General features: G+C 37.5%; 1 protein-coding gene across 9 annotated transcripts in view; it reads right to left on the bottom strand.

Moving 5' to 3' along the window:
* LOC137240360 (CUGBP Elav-like family member 1) overlaps positions 1–18160 on the bottom strand; it is a 1194531-nt gene that overhangs the window by 881737 nt on the left and 294634 nt on the right. The window contains exon 1 of one of the 9 annotated variants that reach the window (XM_067766478.1): positions 8373–8405. The exons of the other annotated variants lie outside the window; for them this stretch is intronic. The gene's annotated coding sequence lies outside the window, so the exon portion shown is untranslated. Of the gene's footprint in view, positions 1–8372; positions 8406–18160 lie in introns of those variants that run through there. 9 annotated transcript variants of the gene reach the window in all.

Below are 18160 nucleotides of genomic sequence, written 5' to 3'. Positions count from 1 at the left end.
AACTCGATCGATTTGGTTTCCCAGCACGACTTCTCTCTTGGGTTTCTTCGTACTTGGAAGGAAGAAAGCAAACAGTTGTGTTCAACAATTGCTTGTCTGAATTCATCAAGTTATCTTCTGGAGATCCCCAGTCAGCCTGAAGTTCCGCACTCAACTTGTTTCTGCTCCAGCGTTGTTCCTATTCCAGCGTTGTTCCTGCTCTTCATTAATGACCTCCCAAATGTTTTGAAGCGCTGCATGTCGCTGATGTACGCTGATGATGTCAAATTGGTTATGCCCATTCGCTCACCTGAAGATAGGATACTTCTTCAATCGGATCTGAATAACCTAGCTGAGTGGTGTGATGTGAACGTCATGTCACTAAACTTACCGAAGTGCAAGTTTATGTGTTTTAAGAGGAAATCTTTTAAATCCCATCATTACTTGATAGGCGATTATATCATTAGGCAAGTCACAAACTTTACTGATCTTGGCGTTATAATAGACCCTAAACTGGACTTCAAATTACATATCGAATCATGTTAAATAGGGCCAGAAGGACTTTGGATTTCATAAAAAGGTGGTCAAAGGAATTCTATAACACCTATATCACTAAAACTCTTTTTTTTATCGTTAGTAAGACCTATATCGGAATATGCTTCCATTATCTGGCACCCGCGTTATCAGATTCATAGCGAAAAATTGGAATCGGTCAAAAAGCAATTTTTGCTTTTTGCTTTAAATCATTTGCCTTGGGATCCATCAAAGAATCTACAGCCCTACTGCAGCCGGTTAACACTTTTACAGCTGACTTCACTACAGAGCCCTAGGGAGATGCTTGGCGTTTTATTCATGGTAAAACTATTAAGAGGGATGATAAACAGTCCATTTCTGCTTGGCGAGATGATGCTTAATGTCCCTTTTGGGCCTTCTCGGTATTTCCAACCGCTATATTTAATTACATGCAGATCGAATTTTCAAGTGCATGAACCTCTTCGTTGTCTGTGCCAATATTTCAATAATCACTGCAATAATATTGATACTTGTGGAACACTTTCAGTATAAAAAAATATATACTAACTGCCTTAAACTCATAACTATATCAAAAATAACATGTTAAACTAAATCTGTTACAAGCTCCAGTTACCTTGGGCGGGTGGCTTGAAATCACGTCCTTTCCAACCTCCCACACATCGCAGCCCTACTCATTGTGTATGTTAAATTTACATCAGCTGCTCGAAATCATGCCCATTCCGACAGCACTAATAATGAATAGTTACTTTGGGCGGGTGGCTTGGAATCACGTCTTTTCCAACCTCCCACACATCGCAGCCCTACTCATTGTGTGTTAAATATACATCAGCTGCTCGGAATCACGTCCATTCCGATGGCACTAGTAATCAATAGTTACTTTGGGCGGGTGGCTTGGAATCACGTCCTTTCCAACCTACCTCACATCGCAGTCCTACTTATTGGGTGTTAAATATACATCAGCTGCTCGAAATCACGCCCATTCCGACAGCACTAATAATCAATTCCGTTGCTCGGCATCACAGTCCATCCCGACACCTGATTTAACAAAATATATACATATTTTATAATATAATTTTTTGCTCAGTATGTATGCTTCTGGATTTTTGTTCTGTACTTATATTTAGTCTGATTAATTGTAAAATTTGTAGACTAATAAATAAATAAATAAAACCAAATAAATAAATACGTAAGCAATTGGTGAAATTTGAAGGTTCTAACTGTTAAAATGGTGCAGAAATTGCTAAAAGTTTCTTATCTGAACAATCGGCTGTTTGAGGTATTACTATATATACCACCGAACTCTATGACTTTTCAGTCAACAATATATGCTACATGCGTAAGCATTTGGTGAAATTTGAAGCTTCCAGCTGTTAAAATGGGGAAGAAATTGCGAAAAGTTTTTTATCTGAACAATCGGTAGTATGAGATATATACTATATTAGAAGACCCGTTGTCTTGCCTTAAATTTGGCCTATCTGCATACATTTTAATAAGCTTTTTCCATCTGACTCTGCCCTCCCCACCTTTTCACTTTTTCCTAATCCTTTTATTCACTCCTCCCTCCGTCTTTTTTGCTTCATGTATCTCCATCTTCATCTCATTCTATCTCTTTCTCAATCTCCTTCTCTTTCTCTCTTTTCTATTCTCTCAATTTCTACTCATTCTTCTGCATCCCTTATTGCCTGTCCCAGAGGGTGGTATGTTTTTATTCCAGTACCAGTACCAGTCCCACTCCGAGTCTCAGTCCCAGTCCTAGTCCTAATCCCAGTCCCTGTCCGTCTCTGGATAATATATTACTTTGTACTAAAGCACTCATCCACAGCTTTCATTTGATATCCATATTGTATAAACACTGTCTGCGCATTCACTGGCCCACGTTTTGGCCTATATCTCGAGACCCTAGTCACCCAGGGGTATTAAAATTACCCTCTACACAACTAAACACTCTCCTGAATTAAAAAAAATATCATAGTACCTCTAAATCGCAGGCCCCCTCGGAAACCCCTCCGCCCCACCCTCTCGGCGGGCCTGGTGATGTGCTATACTGGATATCATTCGCTATAATATTTTTTATTGATAAGCAGGTTGTTTAATTAAACACCAAGCAATTACACGGAAGTATATCCGCACCACCTGAAAATATGAGTGCCACTGCGTATACGTAACATTTTATTATTACGTATAAACCAATAAAAAAACTATAAACTGAGATAACCTATCCTATTTCTTAAATTAGATCAAATTACACACGGGGTGCAAAACAAATTCAAAATCGGTTTAGTAGTTTAGGAGCCCATCGCGCCCAAAAAGTTTGTGACACGTGTTTTTTATATATTAAGACTAGCTTTACCGGCGTACGTTGTAACGCCTGAGATCGAATGAATGTTGCGTTATTTTTCTGTTTTGTTTGTTGATAATTTAATTTATTGTTCTGTAAATTGAATTGAATTTTGTTCGCATATTTGGTGAAATTTTCGTTTAAAACATTTTATTATTGTATCTTATTGTAATGCGTGTGGGTACACAATATTTTTGGTTTTCTCGTTCGGTGCAAAGATAAACAATTTTTTTTTTTTTTTCGTTCCAACTCTAGAGCAAGCAACATATACATACATAGCGGGCCATGGGAAAAGCACAGACCCTCTAAATTTAATCCTGCAACAGTCCTTGTGCTTTGTTGATTGTAATGCAAAATCAAGGCGTACAGTAAACTGTAAGCGCTTAAAATTGAATGGCATAACTGTAAGAATCATTGGGATACGTGGTATGAGCACACCTTCACCTTTGGTTTTACAGCGGATGATTGTTGCTTCGATTACATTCGGCACTAATTTCTAAACGCATTCCATTGCACAATTTTTGTTGGTTTAAATTCCGAAGAAGCATGATTGGTGAGCCAATTTTCAAAGTTGTTATATGCGCAGGCATTCCAGGTGGTTCTAAAGAGTTTAGAAATTCAACTGGATAATTCACAATTTTGTCTTCATTTGTAACTGTGTCGATCGATTTATATTTCGTCACTTCACCAGGAATTTGGTTGTGAATGCGATCATTGATTTTATTAACATTATCATTTTTTGAAGTTAAGATTGCTCGTTCGAATAGCCAAAAAAAAAAAATTATTTAAAATTCAAGGTTCGATTCGAGCTCAAGGCCAGAACAATAATTTTTTTCTAATGATAATTATTGTTATTTTTTAATTTTTCTAAATTTGAAAAATCGTATTTTTGTTTTTGGAATAGTAAGTAGAAAATTTTTCAGACAACCTGCCATAGCTGCGCAAATAGATCCATTTCGAAGGGTGCTAAGCCTTCATCATCAGTACGCTTTAGGCATGCTGTGCTAACCATTTAGCTATACAGCGGTGGTGTATTTGACTGGCAAATTTGCTACTTCTATTCCTTTTTACCAACCATATTTATTCAGCGTTGTGCCATCTGGTGCAAATCACTGATAATGTTGGATTTTTGTTTATTGTCAATTACTTTGTTTGACATTCGCAAGTGCTCATGGTTTATTAACAATTGTTTTTTGTTTTTATCGGCCTGTTGATAAATGATTCAAGGTTCGATTCGAGCTCAAGGCCAGAACAATAATTTTTTTCTAATGATAATTATTGTTATTTTTTAATTTTTCTAAATTTGAAAAATTGTATTTTTGTTTTTGGAATAGTAAACACACCACCGCTGTATAGCTAAATGGTTAGCACAGCATGCCTAAAGCGTACTGATGATGAAGGCTTAGCACCCTTCGAAATGGATCTATCTGCGCAGCTATGGCAGGTTGTCTGAAAAATTTTCTACTTACTATTCCAAAAACAAAAATACAATTTTTCAAATTTAGAAAAATTAAAAAATAACAATAATTATCATTAGAAAAAAATTATTGTTCTGGCCTTGAGCTCGAATCGAACCTTGAATCATTTATCAACAGGCCGATAAAAACAAAAAACAATTGTTAATAAACCATGAGCACTTGGGAATGTCAAACAAAGAAATTGACAATAAACAAAAATCCAACATTATCAGTGATTTGCACCAGATGGCGCAACGCTGAATAAATATGGTTGGTAAAAAGGAATAGAAGTAGCAAATTTGCCAGTCAAACACACCACCGCTGTATAGCTAAATGGTTAGCACAGCATGCCTAAAGCGTACTGATGATGAAGGCTTAGCACCCTTCGAAATGGATCTATCTGCGCAGCTATGGCAGGTTGTCTGAAAAATTTTCTACTTACTATTCCAAAAACAAAAATACAATTTTTCAAATTTAGAAAAATTAAAAAATAACAATAATTATCATTAGAAAAAAATTATTGTTCTGGCCTTGAGCTCGAATCGAACCTTGAATCATTTATCAACAGGCGAATAAAAACAAAAAACAATTATTTAAAATTCTTAATTCTGAAATATGACAAACCTTCGTCTTGATCGAAGGAACCTATAGCCAAAATTTGGTGATGCTTGAAGTGTGGGAAATACGTTTCCATAAGGAACACACACACATAATTTTTATTTTTATAGAAGATGTAGATAGACTGAAGCTAACAAATTTTTTTAACGACGGCAGATTACTAAACGTCCATAGGAATAACAGCCAAACTCAACAATGCAGTCAAATTTTAGGTGTTAAAATAACATAAGTTTGTACTGCAGCCAAAGTTCTAAAAAATTCCATTTGTTGGGAAGTTGCCACGCCCCTTTTTTCCCGATTCCACATTTTACTGGAGGTGTTAGGACTTAACGTCATATAGCTCCTAACCAATTTTCATTATCCTACCATTACTACATCCAGAGATATGCAGTATGATATATTCCATTGGTATGGGAGGTGCCACGCCCCTTTTTTGCAGTTCCACATTTTCTTGGTGGAGTTAGGGATTGACCTCGTATAACTCCTTACTGAATTTCAATGTTCTGGCATGCATACCTTCAAAGTTATGCAGTACCAAAAATTCCATTTGTATGGGAGGTGCCACGCCCCTTTTATATATCGAAATAATTTTTAGCCTAAAACCTTCCCGTTGATCGAAGGAACATATACCCAAAATTTGGTGATTATTGAAGTGTGGGAAATACGTTTCCATAGCGAACACACACACACACACACACACAGAATTTGATTTTTATATATGGGGTATTCCATCCCATTTCGACCAATTTTGAACCCGACTCCTTTAAAATTGGCTGAAAGTTTTTCTTCTTTTTCTAGACGTTTTTCAGAATTTTTTAAAATTGTTTCATCCAACTCAAAAAAAGTTATGAATTTAAAAAAAACACCGTTTCTGTTTTCAAAATGCTAACATTTTTCAAAAATTTACCGTTTGTGATCTTTTTTTTTTAAATTTGTTTTTAAATGTACTTTTCGGAAAAAACAAAAAAATTTTTAAAGTTTTTTTTTTTGTAATTTTTCAGTTTTTCGAGATTTGTTTTTCTCATAAAAAACTTTATCAATTCTGCAATCATCCCCACTAATCCCGGAGTGGGCCGATTATTATTTTTTTTTTATTTAATTGAAAAAAAACTTTAAAAATTTTTTTTGTATTTTTTCCGAAAAGTACATTTAAAAACAAATTTAAAAAAAAAAGTTCCCTAACGGTCAATTTTTGGAAAAGTTATAGCATTTTGAAAACAAAAACGGTGTCCAACTCAAAATAAGTAATGATTTAGAAAAAAAAAACGGTGTTTTATTCAAAATGCTATAACTTTTTCAAAAATTGACCGTTTGGGATCATTTTTTTTTAGTAGATATGTTTTTAAATGTCTTTTTCGGAAAAAATACAAAAAAAAATTTTAAAGTTTTTTTTCAATTAAATAAAAAAAAAAAATTCTCGGCCCACTCCGGGATTAGTGGGGATGATTGCAGAACTGATTGAAGTTTTTTATGAGAAAAACAAAAAAAAAAGGGCGAAATTCGAAAAATCTCGAAAAACTGAAACATTACAAAAAAAAACTTTAAACATTTTTTTGAATTTTTTCCGAAAAGTACATTTAAAAATATTTAAAAAAAAAAAAAAAGATCCCAAACGGTCAATTTTTGAAAAAGTAATAGCATTTTGAAAACAAAAACGGTGTTTTTTTTTTTTTAAATTCATAACTTTTTTTGAGTTGGATGGAAAAATTTGAAAAACTTCTGAAAAACGTCTTTCGTAAGCTAGAAAAAGAAGAAAAACTTTCAGCCAATTCTGAAGGGGTTGGGTTCAAAATTGGTCGAAATTGGATTGAATACCCCATATATATATGGCTAAACCGATTTGGGATTTCAAAATCAACTAACCATCATTTCTCCTTCCTGTATCTTTCCTAAAAATTTCATGGCAATCTTTCTATCCGTTCTCGAGTTATGGAGTGACAATCAAAATTTACACTTCTTTTTATATATATAGATATACCACCGACCTCTATGATTTTTTCAAACAACAATATATGCTATATACGTAAGAAATTGGTGAAATTTGAAGCTTCTAGCTGTTAAAAAGGGCAAGAAATTGCGAAAAGTTTCTTATCTGAACAATCGGTTGTATGAGATATATACTATATATACCACCGATCTCTATGATTTTTTCAGCCAACAATATATGCTATAGACGTAAGCATTTGGTGAAATTTAAAGCTTCTACCTGTTAAAATGGGGAAGAAATTGCGAAAAGTTTTTTATATTAACAATCGGTTGTATGAGATATATACTATATATACCACCGATCATTACCATTTTTTCAGACAACAATATATGCTATATACGTAAGCATTCATTGAAATTTGAAGCCTCTAACTATTAAAATGGGCCAGTAATTACAAAAAGTTTCTTATCTGCACAATCGGTTGTGGGGTATATATGCTATATATACGACCGATCTCATCCATTTTTTCGGACAAATATATGTGCAATATACGAAAGCATATGGTGATGTTTGAAGCTACAATCTGATAAATTGAGGAAGAAATGACAAAAATCTTCTTTTCTGAAAAATCGGTTATATGGGGGATATATGCTATAGTGTTCCGATCAGACCGGTTCCGACAAATGTCTAATCGGACACCTAAATATAGCCGCTCACCAAATTTTATCAAGATATCTCAAAAATTGAGAAACTAGTTTGCATACAAACAGACAGACGGACAGACGCGTATGTCTAAATCAACTCACCTCTTCATCCTAATAATTTCGGTATACTTATTGGTGGGTCTATCTTTTACCCTTAAGGACTTACAATTTTGAGTGCCAAAGTTAGTATACTATTTCATTTTCATGAAAGGTATAAAGATTAAAGTTGACTGATTCGAATTAGTTAAGAAAAATGCGGAGCCCTATACGGAACCTAAATGACTTGGACCATATGTTCCACTATCGTTGACCCATATCTCTTGGAATGGCGACTTAATAATTTTTTTACATAGATGTGTCTAACAATTTTGTTCAAGTTTTAATATTGCGTTTAAAATGTAAATAACCTCGTTCCATACGAAAACTAACAATTTTTGATGAGAAAAGAGATTGGACTTTATTCGTTCCCATATGGGTACAAAAGGAGTTGGTCTTATCGTTCCCGTTCGAGTATAAATGGTTACGATTAGTCCCCTCATAGGCTGAAACAAAAGGGAACAGTTCAACGCTTACAAAGAGATCAAAACTGGCATTAGTCGCATACTACTTTGCGACTCATCCTAGACTAAGCGCATTTTTTGCAGGGTAAAACTTCACTATCATCATGGTTTCACAATATGGTGCCACAAATATAATTTCGTTTAATTTTGTTTGTTCATAGTCTATATAATGCAAATGAACATCGACGCTGTATTTTACACCGTTGTAATTATTATTATCTGTTTGTTAGCTGTTTAATAGTTTGGTTCAATTACCTTTGCATTTGCAACAGATATGTTGATAACGTGGCAGTAGACATTTAGGATATATGTAACTGCAAGCACAAGAGGTAAGCAAGTTTATTAATAAGCTTCTTATTACCCAGTGAGATATTAATTGTGTAACTCTATTGCGAGAACTGGCATACCCAGCAGGCGTTGTCTTGCCCTAACATTGGCTTGCCTAGTTTAGAAAAGTATTGTCTTCCATTTCTCCTCCCTATTCCTGTCTTCCCCTTACTTCCTCACTATCACTCTAAATTTCCCTCTCCATATCGCCTATTCAGCGGCGTAGTGAGGGCGCATCATGTCCCAATTCCCAAAAAATGGTCCGCAAAGCAAAATAGCTGGGTAATTTTTGTATTTTTACTCATAGGTATATATGATAAAATAAGGCCCAGCTTTTCAGCACAAGTTCAACTCATTTTGTCAGTTAAACAACGCTTAAACTTATTCTGCAGTTTTTCTGTCTACTTTAACTGAAGTTTAAGCTGAGCTTAAGCGGCCGTTCTGGCTGGATTAAACTCTAGTTAACCTATCGGTGATTTCCGTTCATTTGAAATGGCGTCGAATATATCCAACAAGCATTTGGGCTTGGGTACCATTGCAGCTCATGTTGGTAACTAGGCATACTTCTAAAATCCCAAGAGTTGTTTCGAAATAGTGGCCCAAGTCGAAAATCATAGCATACTCACCAAAAGAGGGAATTTTTTATAAAGCAAAAAATGTTATTACTTAAACAAATTTAATTAACAACTTGTGGTTCTTTAACTGGACTCAAATGTAAGATTCCATACTACAGTTTTTTTCACGAAATTAAAATGAAACCTCCAAAGAGATTTTAGGCAGAGCTTCTCTTCCAATTTGCGTCGTGTCCCTTTTAATTTTTACTAGAAATTGGCGGGACATGACCTAATTGTTTTATGCCGACTCCGAACGGCATCTGCATGGCAGATAGTTTTCACTGAGAGCTTTTCAAGGCAGAAATACAATCGGAGTGCTTGCGAAACACTGCCGAGGGGCAACTCCGCTTAGAAAAACTTTCTACTAGTTGAAAAACCTTGTTTCTAAAATTTTGGTGCTGCTTTGGCCGGGGCGTGAACCCAGGATCTTCGGTGTGGTAGGCGGGTCACGCTACGGCGGCCGCCTATATAATTTATTTTTGATTACTTATGCTTCATTACTGCTATCAACCAGATGTTTATTTCTCACAATAAACAGCTATTGGTTTTGGTGGTACCACCTTGGATAATTTTTTCAATTCCACCTCAATTCGAAGTGTAGGAATCAACTGGAGAAATGTGTTGAATGTTCATTTGAGAACTGTACATTTCTCAAGATCTCTCGAAATTAGGATATTAATTGGAAAATATGAATGACGTTGGAGATCAACTTAAAAACTTTTAATTTTACAAAATTTCTCAAAGATTGGATAGTGATTGGAGAATGAAGTTGGATATCAACGTGAGAACTATATGGTTTAGGAATAATTGAATAATGATATTGGATATCACTTCCGGAACTATATATATAATTTCGCTGGAGAATCACCTGATTGCCTTTTGATATACAAGTCAGTACATTAATATATGTATGATAATCCTACTAGTTATCATACTTGTTTGTGGTACGGTAATTCTATTTCTTTTGAAAAATCATACGTTTGAAATTGATTTTGTTGCCAATTCAATCATAAAATATAAAAAGTGATTATCAAAATATCCTCAAAATTCTAGTCAATGGGGCGTAACCCTACACCGACTTCGCTCGTAAGCTGAACCAAGTATTGTGATAACCAATAATATTTGACCAAATTTTTAAAATTTTTTGTTTGCTGTTTTCCAAAATTGTATATTAAGTAGATTATGGCGTTAATGGCGGCCACCGTGGTGTGATGGTAGCGTGCTCCGCCTATCACACCGTATGCCCTGGGTTCAACTCCCGGGCAAAGCAACATCAAAATTTTAGAAATAAGATTTTTCAATTAGAAGAAAATTTTTCTAAGCGGGGTCGCCCCTCGGCAGTGTTTGGCAAGCGCTCCGATTGTATTTCTGCCATGAAAAGCTCTCAGTGAAAACTCATCTGCCTTGCAGATGCCGTTCGGAGACGGCATAAAACATGTAGGTCCCGTCCGGCCAATTTGTAGGGAAAAATCAAGAGGAGTACGACGCAAATTGGAAGAGAAGCTCGGCCTTAGATCTCTTCGGAGGTTATCGCGCCTTACATTTTTTTTTATTTATGGCGTTAAAGGCTACTGTTATGTGAACAAAGTTAATATTGTAACGATTTTTTATTTGCAAATCCTCTTATTTGCAATCCTCTGCTAAGTTCGAATCACTAAACTGTTGAATAAATAACTCCAATTTGTAATAATGCAAAATGGCCTTTATTAAAGTACTTCACAATACACTCAAACTGTGCAACGAATAGCTTGCTTAATAACCACGCTGATTGATAGCTCAATGAAACTCTACTATTCAAAATAATACTGCTATTGCTCGCTAGATATCGTCTTAATCGCAACTGCTTGACAACTCAAATCAAACTGAATTCCATTTTACTCGCTTTTGCCGCTTTTATAGTTTACGCTGCATACATCTAGGCTCTTCTATTTCCAGAACTTACCAACTATTTCGAGTGTTTATAGTTCTCATATAGTTTCTACTTGTTTACAATTTTCTACTTTTCAGCGTCTCTCAGATGTATGTGAGTTTGTAGTTTACAGTCTCTCGCACACACATAGGCGTATAAGTAAATGCATCTGTGTGTGACATCTCTCGGCTGCCTTATAAATGTGTATACATGATTTGATTATTGACGTAAACATCGCTTAGCATCGCCTTAGTGATGGTATAGCTTAGGGATGCTAGTATCCGTGACACTGCCCTCCACCTAGGTCTGATCGTCCCGATCAGACAAATCTCTCGATCTAAACGTTGCTAGCATCGCCAAATGTACCACTCTTCTACTCCGTGGTTTCTCAATGCTTTGTATGCGGTAGATGGTATCACTGATCTTCTTCACAACCTTGTACGGGCCTTCCCAACTGCACCGAAATTTGGATGGAACACCTTTCCGCCGGTGAGGGTTGTATAACAGTACCAAATCTCCCGCCAAGAAACCTTTCGAATTATTTTCCTTGCCGTACCTGTGTTTCATCTTACTACTCATTATCCTGGATCGTTCCCTCGCACTCTGTTGCTTGACCAATGAAGAACTACTTCGCAGAGCTTGCGCTGGACGGATTTCCTTTGCACAATCAGTATCGTTCCGACGCTTCACAACAGTAGTGTGCCTTGGCTTGAAACCACCCTTGCATTCTTTCTTCGTTTCAGTACGTTCGTTAGGGCTTTTCAATGCCAGTGTTTCTCTCACAGGTACCTTCGGTTTTGATTTGTTTGGCCCATTTGTTCCATCAACCTTTACCTTTGAATTTCGTGGCCTTCGTCGAGTCTTCTCCACCAGTACCCGATTACTGCTGAACCATTTTTCCAAACTAAAGTTAAGTGGCACATTTTGGTTCTCATAACACATCACCCTTCTCTGCATATCGATCTTGATGTCATGGTCAACCAAGAAATCCACTCCCAATATAACTTCATCAACAATCTCCGCCACAACAAATTTGTGTAGAACCATGACCTTCCCAATCAATACTTCACATATCACTTCTCCCTGAACTTGGTTATACTCGCCAGTGACCGTACGCAACTTTGCTCCAGGTAACGGTTTTACTCTCCTGTTGACCAAGTCAGATCGGATCAAGGAATGAGATGCGCCCGTATCTACAGTCAGTACTCGTTCTTTGCCATCCACATTCCCTCTGACGGTAAGACTGCTTGATTTCCTTCCAATTTGCGACACAGATATCACAGGGCATTCAATAGCTGGATCTAGCTCTCTACCTCTTACTCGCTCTTGCTCATCTCCTCCAGCTTTGCATTTACGGCCACCCCCATTGTTGGAACTATTAAGACCAAGATCGCAATGACGTGCTATGTGACCGGACTTCCCGCATTTGAAGCATTTGATAACTTTTTCACTTCGCTTTTGCGATCCTTTCAGTGCCTCCAATATTGCGTCTACCCACTCTGGCCTTTCTACTTCCACACGGCGTGCTTTGAAAACTGGCTTACACAGAAGCGACGCCGTTTCCTGAATCAGAGCTTGTGACACCGTTTCTGCGAATGTTGGCTTTGGGTTCGCGTATGTGGCTCGCTTCGTTTCGACGTCCCTTATGCCATTTATAAAGCTCTGAACCTTCACTCTTTCCGTATACTCTACGGGTGCATCCGCATTTGCAAGATGAGCCAATCTTTCAATGTCCGAAGCAAACTCCTGCAAAGTCTCGTTAGCTTTTTGGTAGCGGTTTTGCAATTCTATTTGAAATATCTGTTTCCTGTGTTCGCTTCCGTATCGCCGTTCTACAGCAGCCATCAATGCGTCGTAATTGTTCCGCTCTCCTTCGGGAATCGTCTGTAGAATTTCCGCTGCTGGCCCCTTCAATGCCACGAATAGTGCAGCAACTTTATCTTCCGCATTCCAATTGTTCACTGCTGCGGTCTTCTCAAACTGTAGCTTAAAGACCTGGAAAGGAACAGAACCGTCAAAGGATGGTGTTTTTACCTTTGTATTGCTTGCTGAAACAGCTGGGCGGTTTAATTGCAACTCTTGTATACGACCTCTCAAAGCATCCACCTCGGCTTCGATTTTTTCCTCAAACTGCGTTATTTTCTCGTCCATACGTGCTTCGAGTTTTGATGATATACGCGCCTCTTGTGCTTCGAGTTGTACTGTTATGCGTGCCTCTTGTGCTTTCAGTTGTGTCTCCATTTTTGATGTAATCTGTGTCGACATTTCTGACATACGCGTTTCTTGTGCTTCAATCTTGGATGTTATGCGTGTCTCCTGCGATTCTAGTTGTGATGCCATATATGTCTTCTGTTCTTCCATCTTGGATGTTATACGGTTCTCCTGCGATTCCATATATGTCTGCTGTTCTGCCAGTTGAGATGACACTGTCGATGTTTGAGCAGATATTGCAGCTAAAATCATGTTCAAGTCTGTACTGGTAACCGTCTGCGATGTTTCGTTCTTCTCTTCAATTTTTGTTGTCTCCTCGCCATCAAGATGAAAGACATGCTCTTCCACATCAATTCCTTCTGCTTCCATTGCTTCTCGTAGCCGTGCCTGAAGTTCGAGTTGAACGCCGCTTGTATTCAATCCACGGCTCTCCAACTCCTTCTTCAGTTGCGGGATCTTCAATTCACTTAACTTTGCCATGTCCTTGTTGTCCTCTAGAATTTATTCAACAATTCCTCTTCTGACACCAATTGTAACGACTTTTTATTTGCAAATCCTCTTATTTGCAATCCTCTGCTAAGTTCGAATCACTAAACTGTTGAATAAATAACTCCAATTTGTAATAATGCAAAATGGCCTTTATTAAAGTACTTCACAATACACTCAAACTGTGCAACGAATAGCTTGCTTAATAACCACGCTGATTGATAGCTCAATGAAACTCTACTATTCAAAATAATACTGCTATTGCTCGCTAGATATCGTCTTAATCGCAACTGCTTGACAACTCAAATCAAACTGAATTCCATTTTACTCGCTTTTGCCGCTTTTATAGTTTACGCTGCATACATCTAGGCTCTTCTATTTCCAGAACTTACCAACTATTTCGAGTGTTTATAGTTCTCATATAGTTTCTACTTGTTTACAATTTTCTACTTTTCAGCGTCTCTCAGATGTATGTGAGTTTGTAGTTTACAGTCTCTCGCACACACATAGGCGTATAAGTAAATGCATCTGTGTGTGACATCTCTCGGCTGCCTTATAAATGTGTATACATGATTTGATTATTGACGTAAACATCGCTTAGCATCGCCTTAGTGATGGTATAGCTTAGGGATGCTAGTATCCGTGACAATATGTATACTTTATGATCTTTGCTCAGTAGAGTATAAAAATGCAATGAGTTGGTTAGGATCGACCTTAAGCCTCTGCGATGGCAACCGCTAGGCTATCATGATTGCTTAGTAGTGCCAAATGGTGTATTTATCGCCCTGCAGGAAAAAATGATTAATTGCTAAACAGAGCTAGCTGATAGTTGACTTGTTTAAAGGATTCCGGAAAGGAACTCACTTCTATAGAAGAACTTTAGTTAGCTGCAAAAAGTAAATTTTTACTGTTTGGAAAATCATTCCATGGCAACCACTGTAAATTATATAAAGCTATTTTTGCAACTATGTAGGTATATTACCTATTATATTCGTCTACGGGTATTTTTAACCTCTTCCATATAAAAGTAGACGTAGTCCTTATACGATTTTCTTAATTTTTTTGCAAAATTATTTATACTTCTTTAATATAAATATATTTTAATTTATTTTATGTGGTTATAATAAAGATTCTGTTCGTTAATATAAATACATACATATATTTTAATATTTATTGATATCTTAAAATACACATATTGTGACGAATTTGGGGCAAATCGTCTTATTTCACACTAATTCCACTATTCAATAATGCAAAATGGCCTTTATTCAAGTACTTCACAATACTACTACTTCTCGACAGATAGCGTGCTTAAATCAAACTCATTACTGATTCTCAGCTTTACCTCCTTTTATACTCAGTGATTTCTCGTTCGCATACTTCTAGGCGAATTTACTTTTCGTTTACAAGCTATAAATTTCTCAACTATAACTCCAGATGTACGATTTTATAGCTTCTCGCAAAGTCCATGCGTGTGTATATGTGAGTGATACTTGCACAAATGATTGCATACTTTCGGGAGTATTTCAGATATATGCATGTGTTTGTGCGTCTCTCTCCGCTGCGTGCACTTACATATGTGTAGACATAATGATTGATTCTTTTATTTAGATACAAGTGACTGCTTGCTTTATTGTTGTTGTGGCTTTATTTACTTAGCATCAGACTAGTGATGTGAGTAGCACTTAGTGTCACTAATATTCGTCACACTGCCCTCCACCTAAGTCTGACCGTGAGACAATTCTCACGATCTAACCGCTGTTAGCCTCTCCAATTGAACCACCCTTCTATTTCGTGGTTTCCCAATTGTTTGTATGCGGTAGATGGTATCACTGATATTCTTCACAACTTTGTACAGGCCTTCCCAGTTGCACCGAAATTTGGATGGTACACCTTTCCGCCGGTGAGGGTTGTATAGCAGTACCAAATCTCCCTCCAAGAAACCTTCCGAATTATAGTTCTTGTCGTACCTATGTTTCATCTTACTACTCATTACCCTGGGTCACTCCTCCACACTCTGTTCTTTGGCCGATGAACTACTTCACAGAGCTTGCGCTTGAGGGATTGGCTTCGCATAATCAGTATCGTTCCCACGTTTCACAACAGTAGTGCGCCCTGGCTTAAAACTACCCTCGCATTCCTTTTGGTAAATTCTTTCCTTCGTTTTTGTGCTTCCATTTGGTTTTGTCAATGCCAGTGTTTCTCTCGCAGGTACATTTGATTTCGCTTTATTTGGCCCATACGTTCCGTCAATGTTTATCTTTGACTTTCGTGGTCTTTGTCGAGTCTTCTCCACCAGCACTCGCTTACTGCTGAACCCTTTCTCCAAACTGAAGTTAGTGGCACTTCCTGGTTCTTATAATGCATCACCCTTCTCTGCATATCGATCTTGATGTCATGGTCAACCAAGAAATCCACTCCCAATATGACTTCATCAACAATCTCAGCCACAATGAATTTGTGTAGAATCGTGACCTTTCCAATTAAGACCTCACATACCACTTCTCCTTGGACTTGGTTATACTCGCCAGTGACCGTACGCGACCTTGCTGAAGGTAATGATTTTACTCTCCTGTTGACTAAATCAGATCGGATTATGGAGTGAGAAGAACCCGTATCTACAGTCAGTACACGCTCCTTGTCATCGACATTCCCTCTAACGGTAAGACTGCTCGATTTTCTTCCAATTTGCGACACAGATATCACAGGACATTCAATAGCTGGAGCTAGCTCTCGATCTCTACCTCTTACTCGCTCTTGCTCATCCCCTCCAGCTTTGTTATTAAGACCACTCATGCTGTTGAAACCATTAGATCAAGATCGCAATGACGTGCAATGTGACCGGGCTTCGCACATTTGAAGCATTTGATAACTCTTTCACTCCACTTTCGCGATCCCGTCAGCGCCTCCAGTATTGTGTTCACCCAGTCCGGCCTCCGGCCTTTCTACCTCCACACGGCGTGCTTTGAACGCTGGCTTACACAGAAGCGATGCTATTTCCTGAATCCGAGCATGTGATACCGTTTCAACAAATGTTGGCTTTGGGTCCGCATATGTAGCTCGTTTCGTTTCGACATTCCGTATTCCATTTATAAAGCTGTGAATTTTAACCCTCTCGGTGTATTTCACGGGTGTGTCTGCATTTGCAAGATGAGCCTATCTTTCAACATCGGACGCAAACTCCTGCAAATTCTCATTCGCTTTTTGGTAACGGTTTTGCAACTCAATTTGGTATATCTGTTTTCTATGCTTGCTTCCATAACGTCTCTCGACAGCGGCCATCAATGCTTTATAACTGTTCCGTTCCGGCCCTTTCAATGCCACGAACAGTGCAGCAACTTTATCTTTAGCATTCCAGTTGTTCACTGCTGCGGTCTTCTCGAACTGTAGCTTAAAGACCTGGAAAGGAACAGAACCGTCAAAATATGGAGTTTTTACCTTCGTATTACTCCCTGAAGCGGCGGGGCGATTAAGTTGCAACTGCTCGATACGTCCTCTCAAAGCATCCACCTCGGTCTCGATTTTTTCCTCAAACTGTAAAATTTTTGTATCCTGGGCCTCCAGCTTCCATGAAGGCAGAACATTTGAAAACGAGCCCGATTGACCAGGCCATCAGAAAAATTTGTAGGGTTACTGGAGTAATATAAATTGCATTTCGCATCTATAATTATTAAATGAATGCTGCAAAGTAAAAAGTACTATACAAACCAAAGAGGATAATAGAGCTATCTCCTTTGTACAACATATAAATATGTATCGAAGTCAGAAATTACCGTTAATTATAAGTATGTCCCACGCATTCACTCACTACTCACTAGACTGAAACTCTTGCTTATAACTGCCTGTTAGGCTACAAAACGTAATCAGCTATTGTAGCACAGATATATAGGCTACTGAATTGTTGTGGGTTTTTGTGAATTCGAAGCCCGCTCAAGTTAATACTTATAATGTATATATGTGCTAAAACCATTTGACAAAATCAAAAGCTGACCAAATTCAAACAATTGTTGAATTACTTTCAATTGTTAGAAATTGTTCTCAAAGCTAAAAAGGGTAGGTATTTCAAGGTCATAGAAAGCTGGCATGGTAATAGGCGACCATATAAAATAGCAAATGTTGCTAAAATTATGCAAGCATTTTTCCTAACTTCCATACCCTCCTTCGCCTCATCCACAAGCACAAAAGTCAAACCAGAGACAAAATCTTAAATTTTTTTGGGTCGATTCTTATTACCAACACATTCAAACATTTCGTCCGGCCTCGTACATATAGGCCAAAACTAACACAACCTTAGATTGTGGTGAGGAAATCTTACATTCCCATCTACGTCTTATCAACAAAATCACAAACATAAGAAGAAGAACAAAAAATCGAATTCAGACAAAATTTTTAATTTTTATTTCGACTTGATTCCGCTTACTAACACATTCAAAGTTTCTGTCTGGCTTCGTACATATATGCCAAAACTACTACAATCTATGTTTAGGCCACCAGCC

The sequence above is a fragment of the Eurosta solidaginis genome, chromosome 2 (assembly GCF_040869045.1).
Source record: "Eurosta solidaginis isolate ZX-2024a chromosome 2, ASM4086904v1, whole genome shotgun sequence".
Taxonomy (NCBI): Eukaryota; Metazoa; Arthropoda; class Insecta; order Diptera; family Tephritidae; genus Eurosta; species Eurosta solidaginis.
This window is presented reverse-complemented; position numbering and strand designations above follow the sequence as displayed.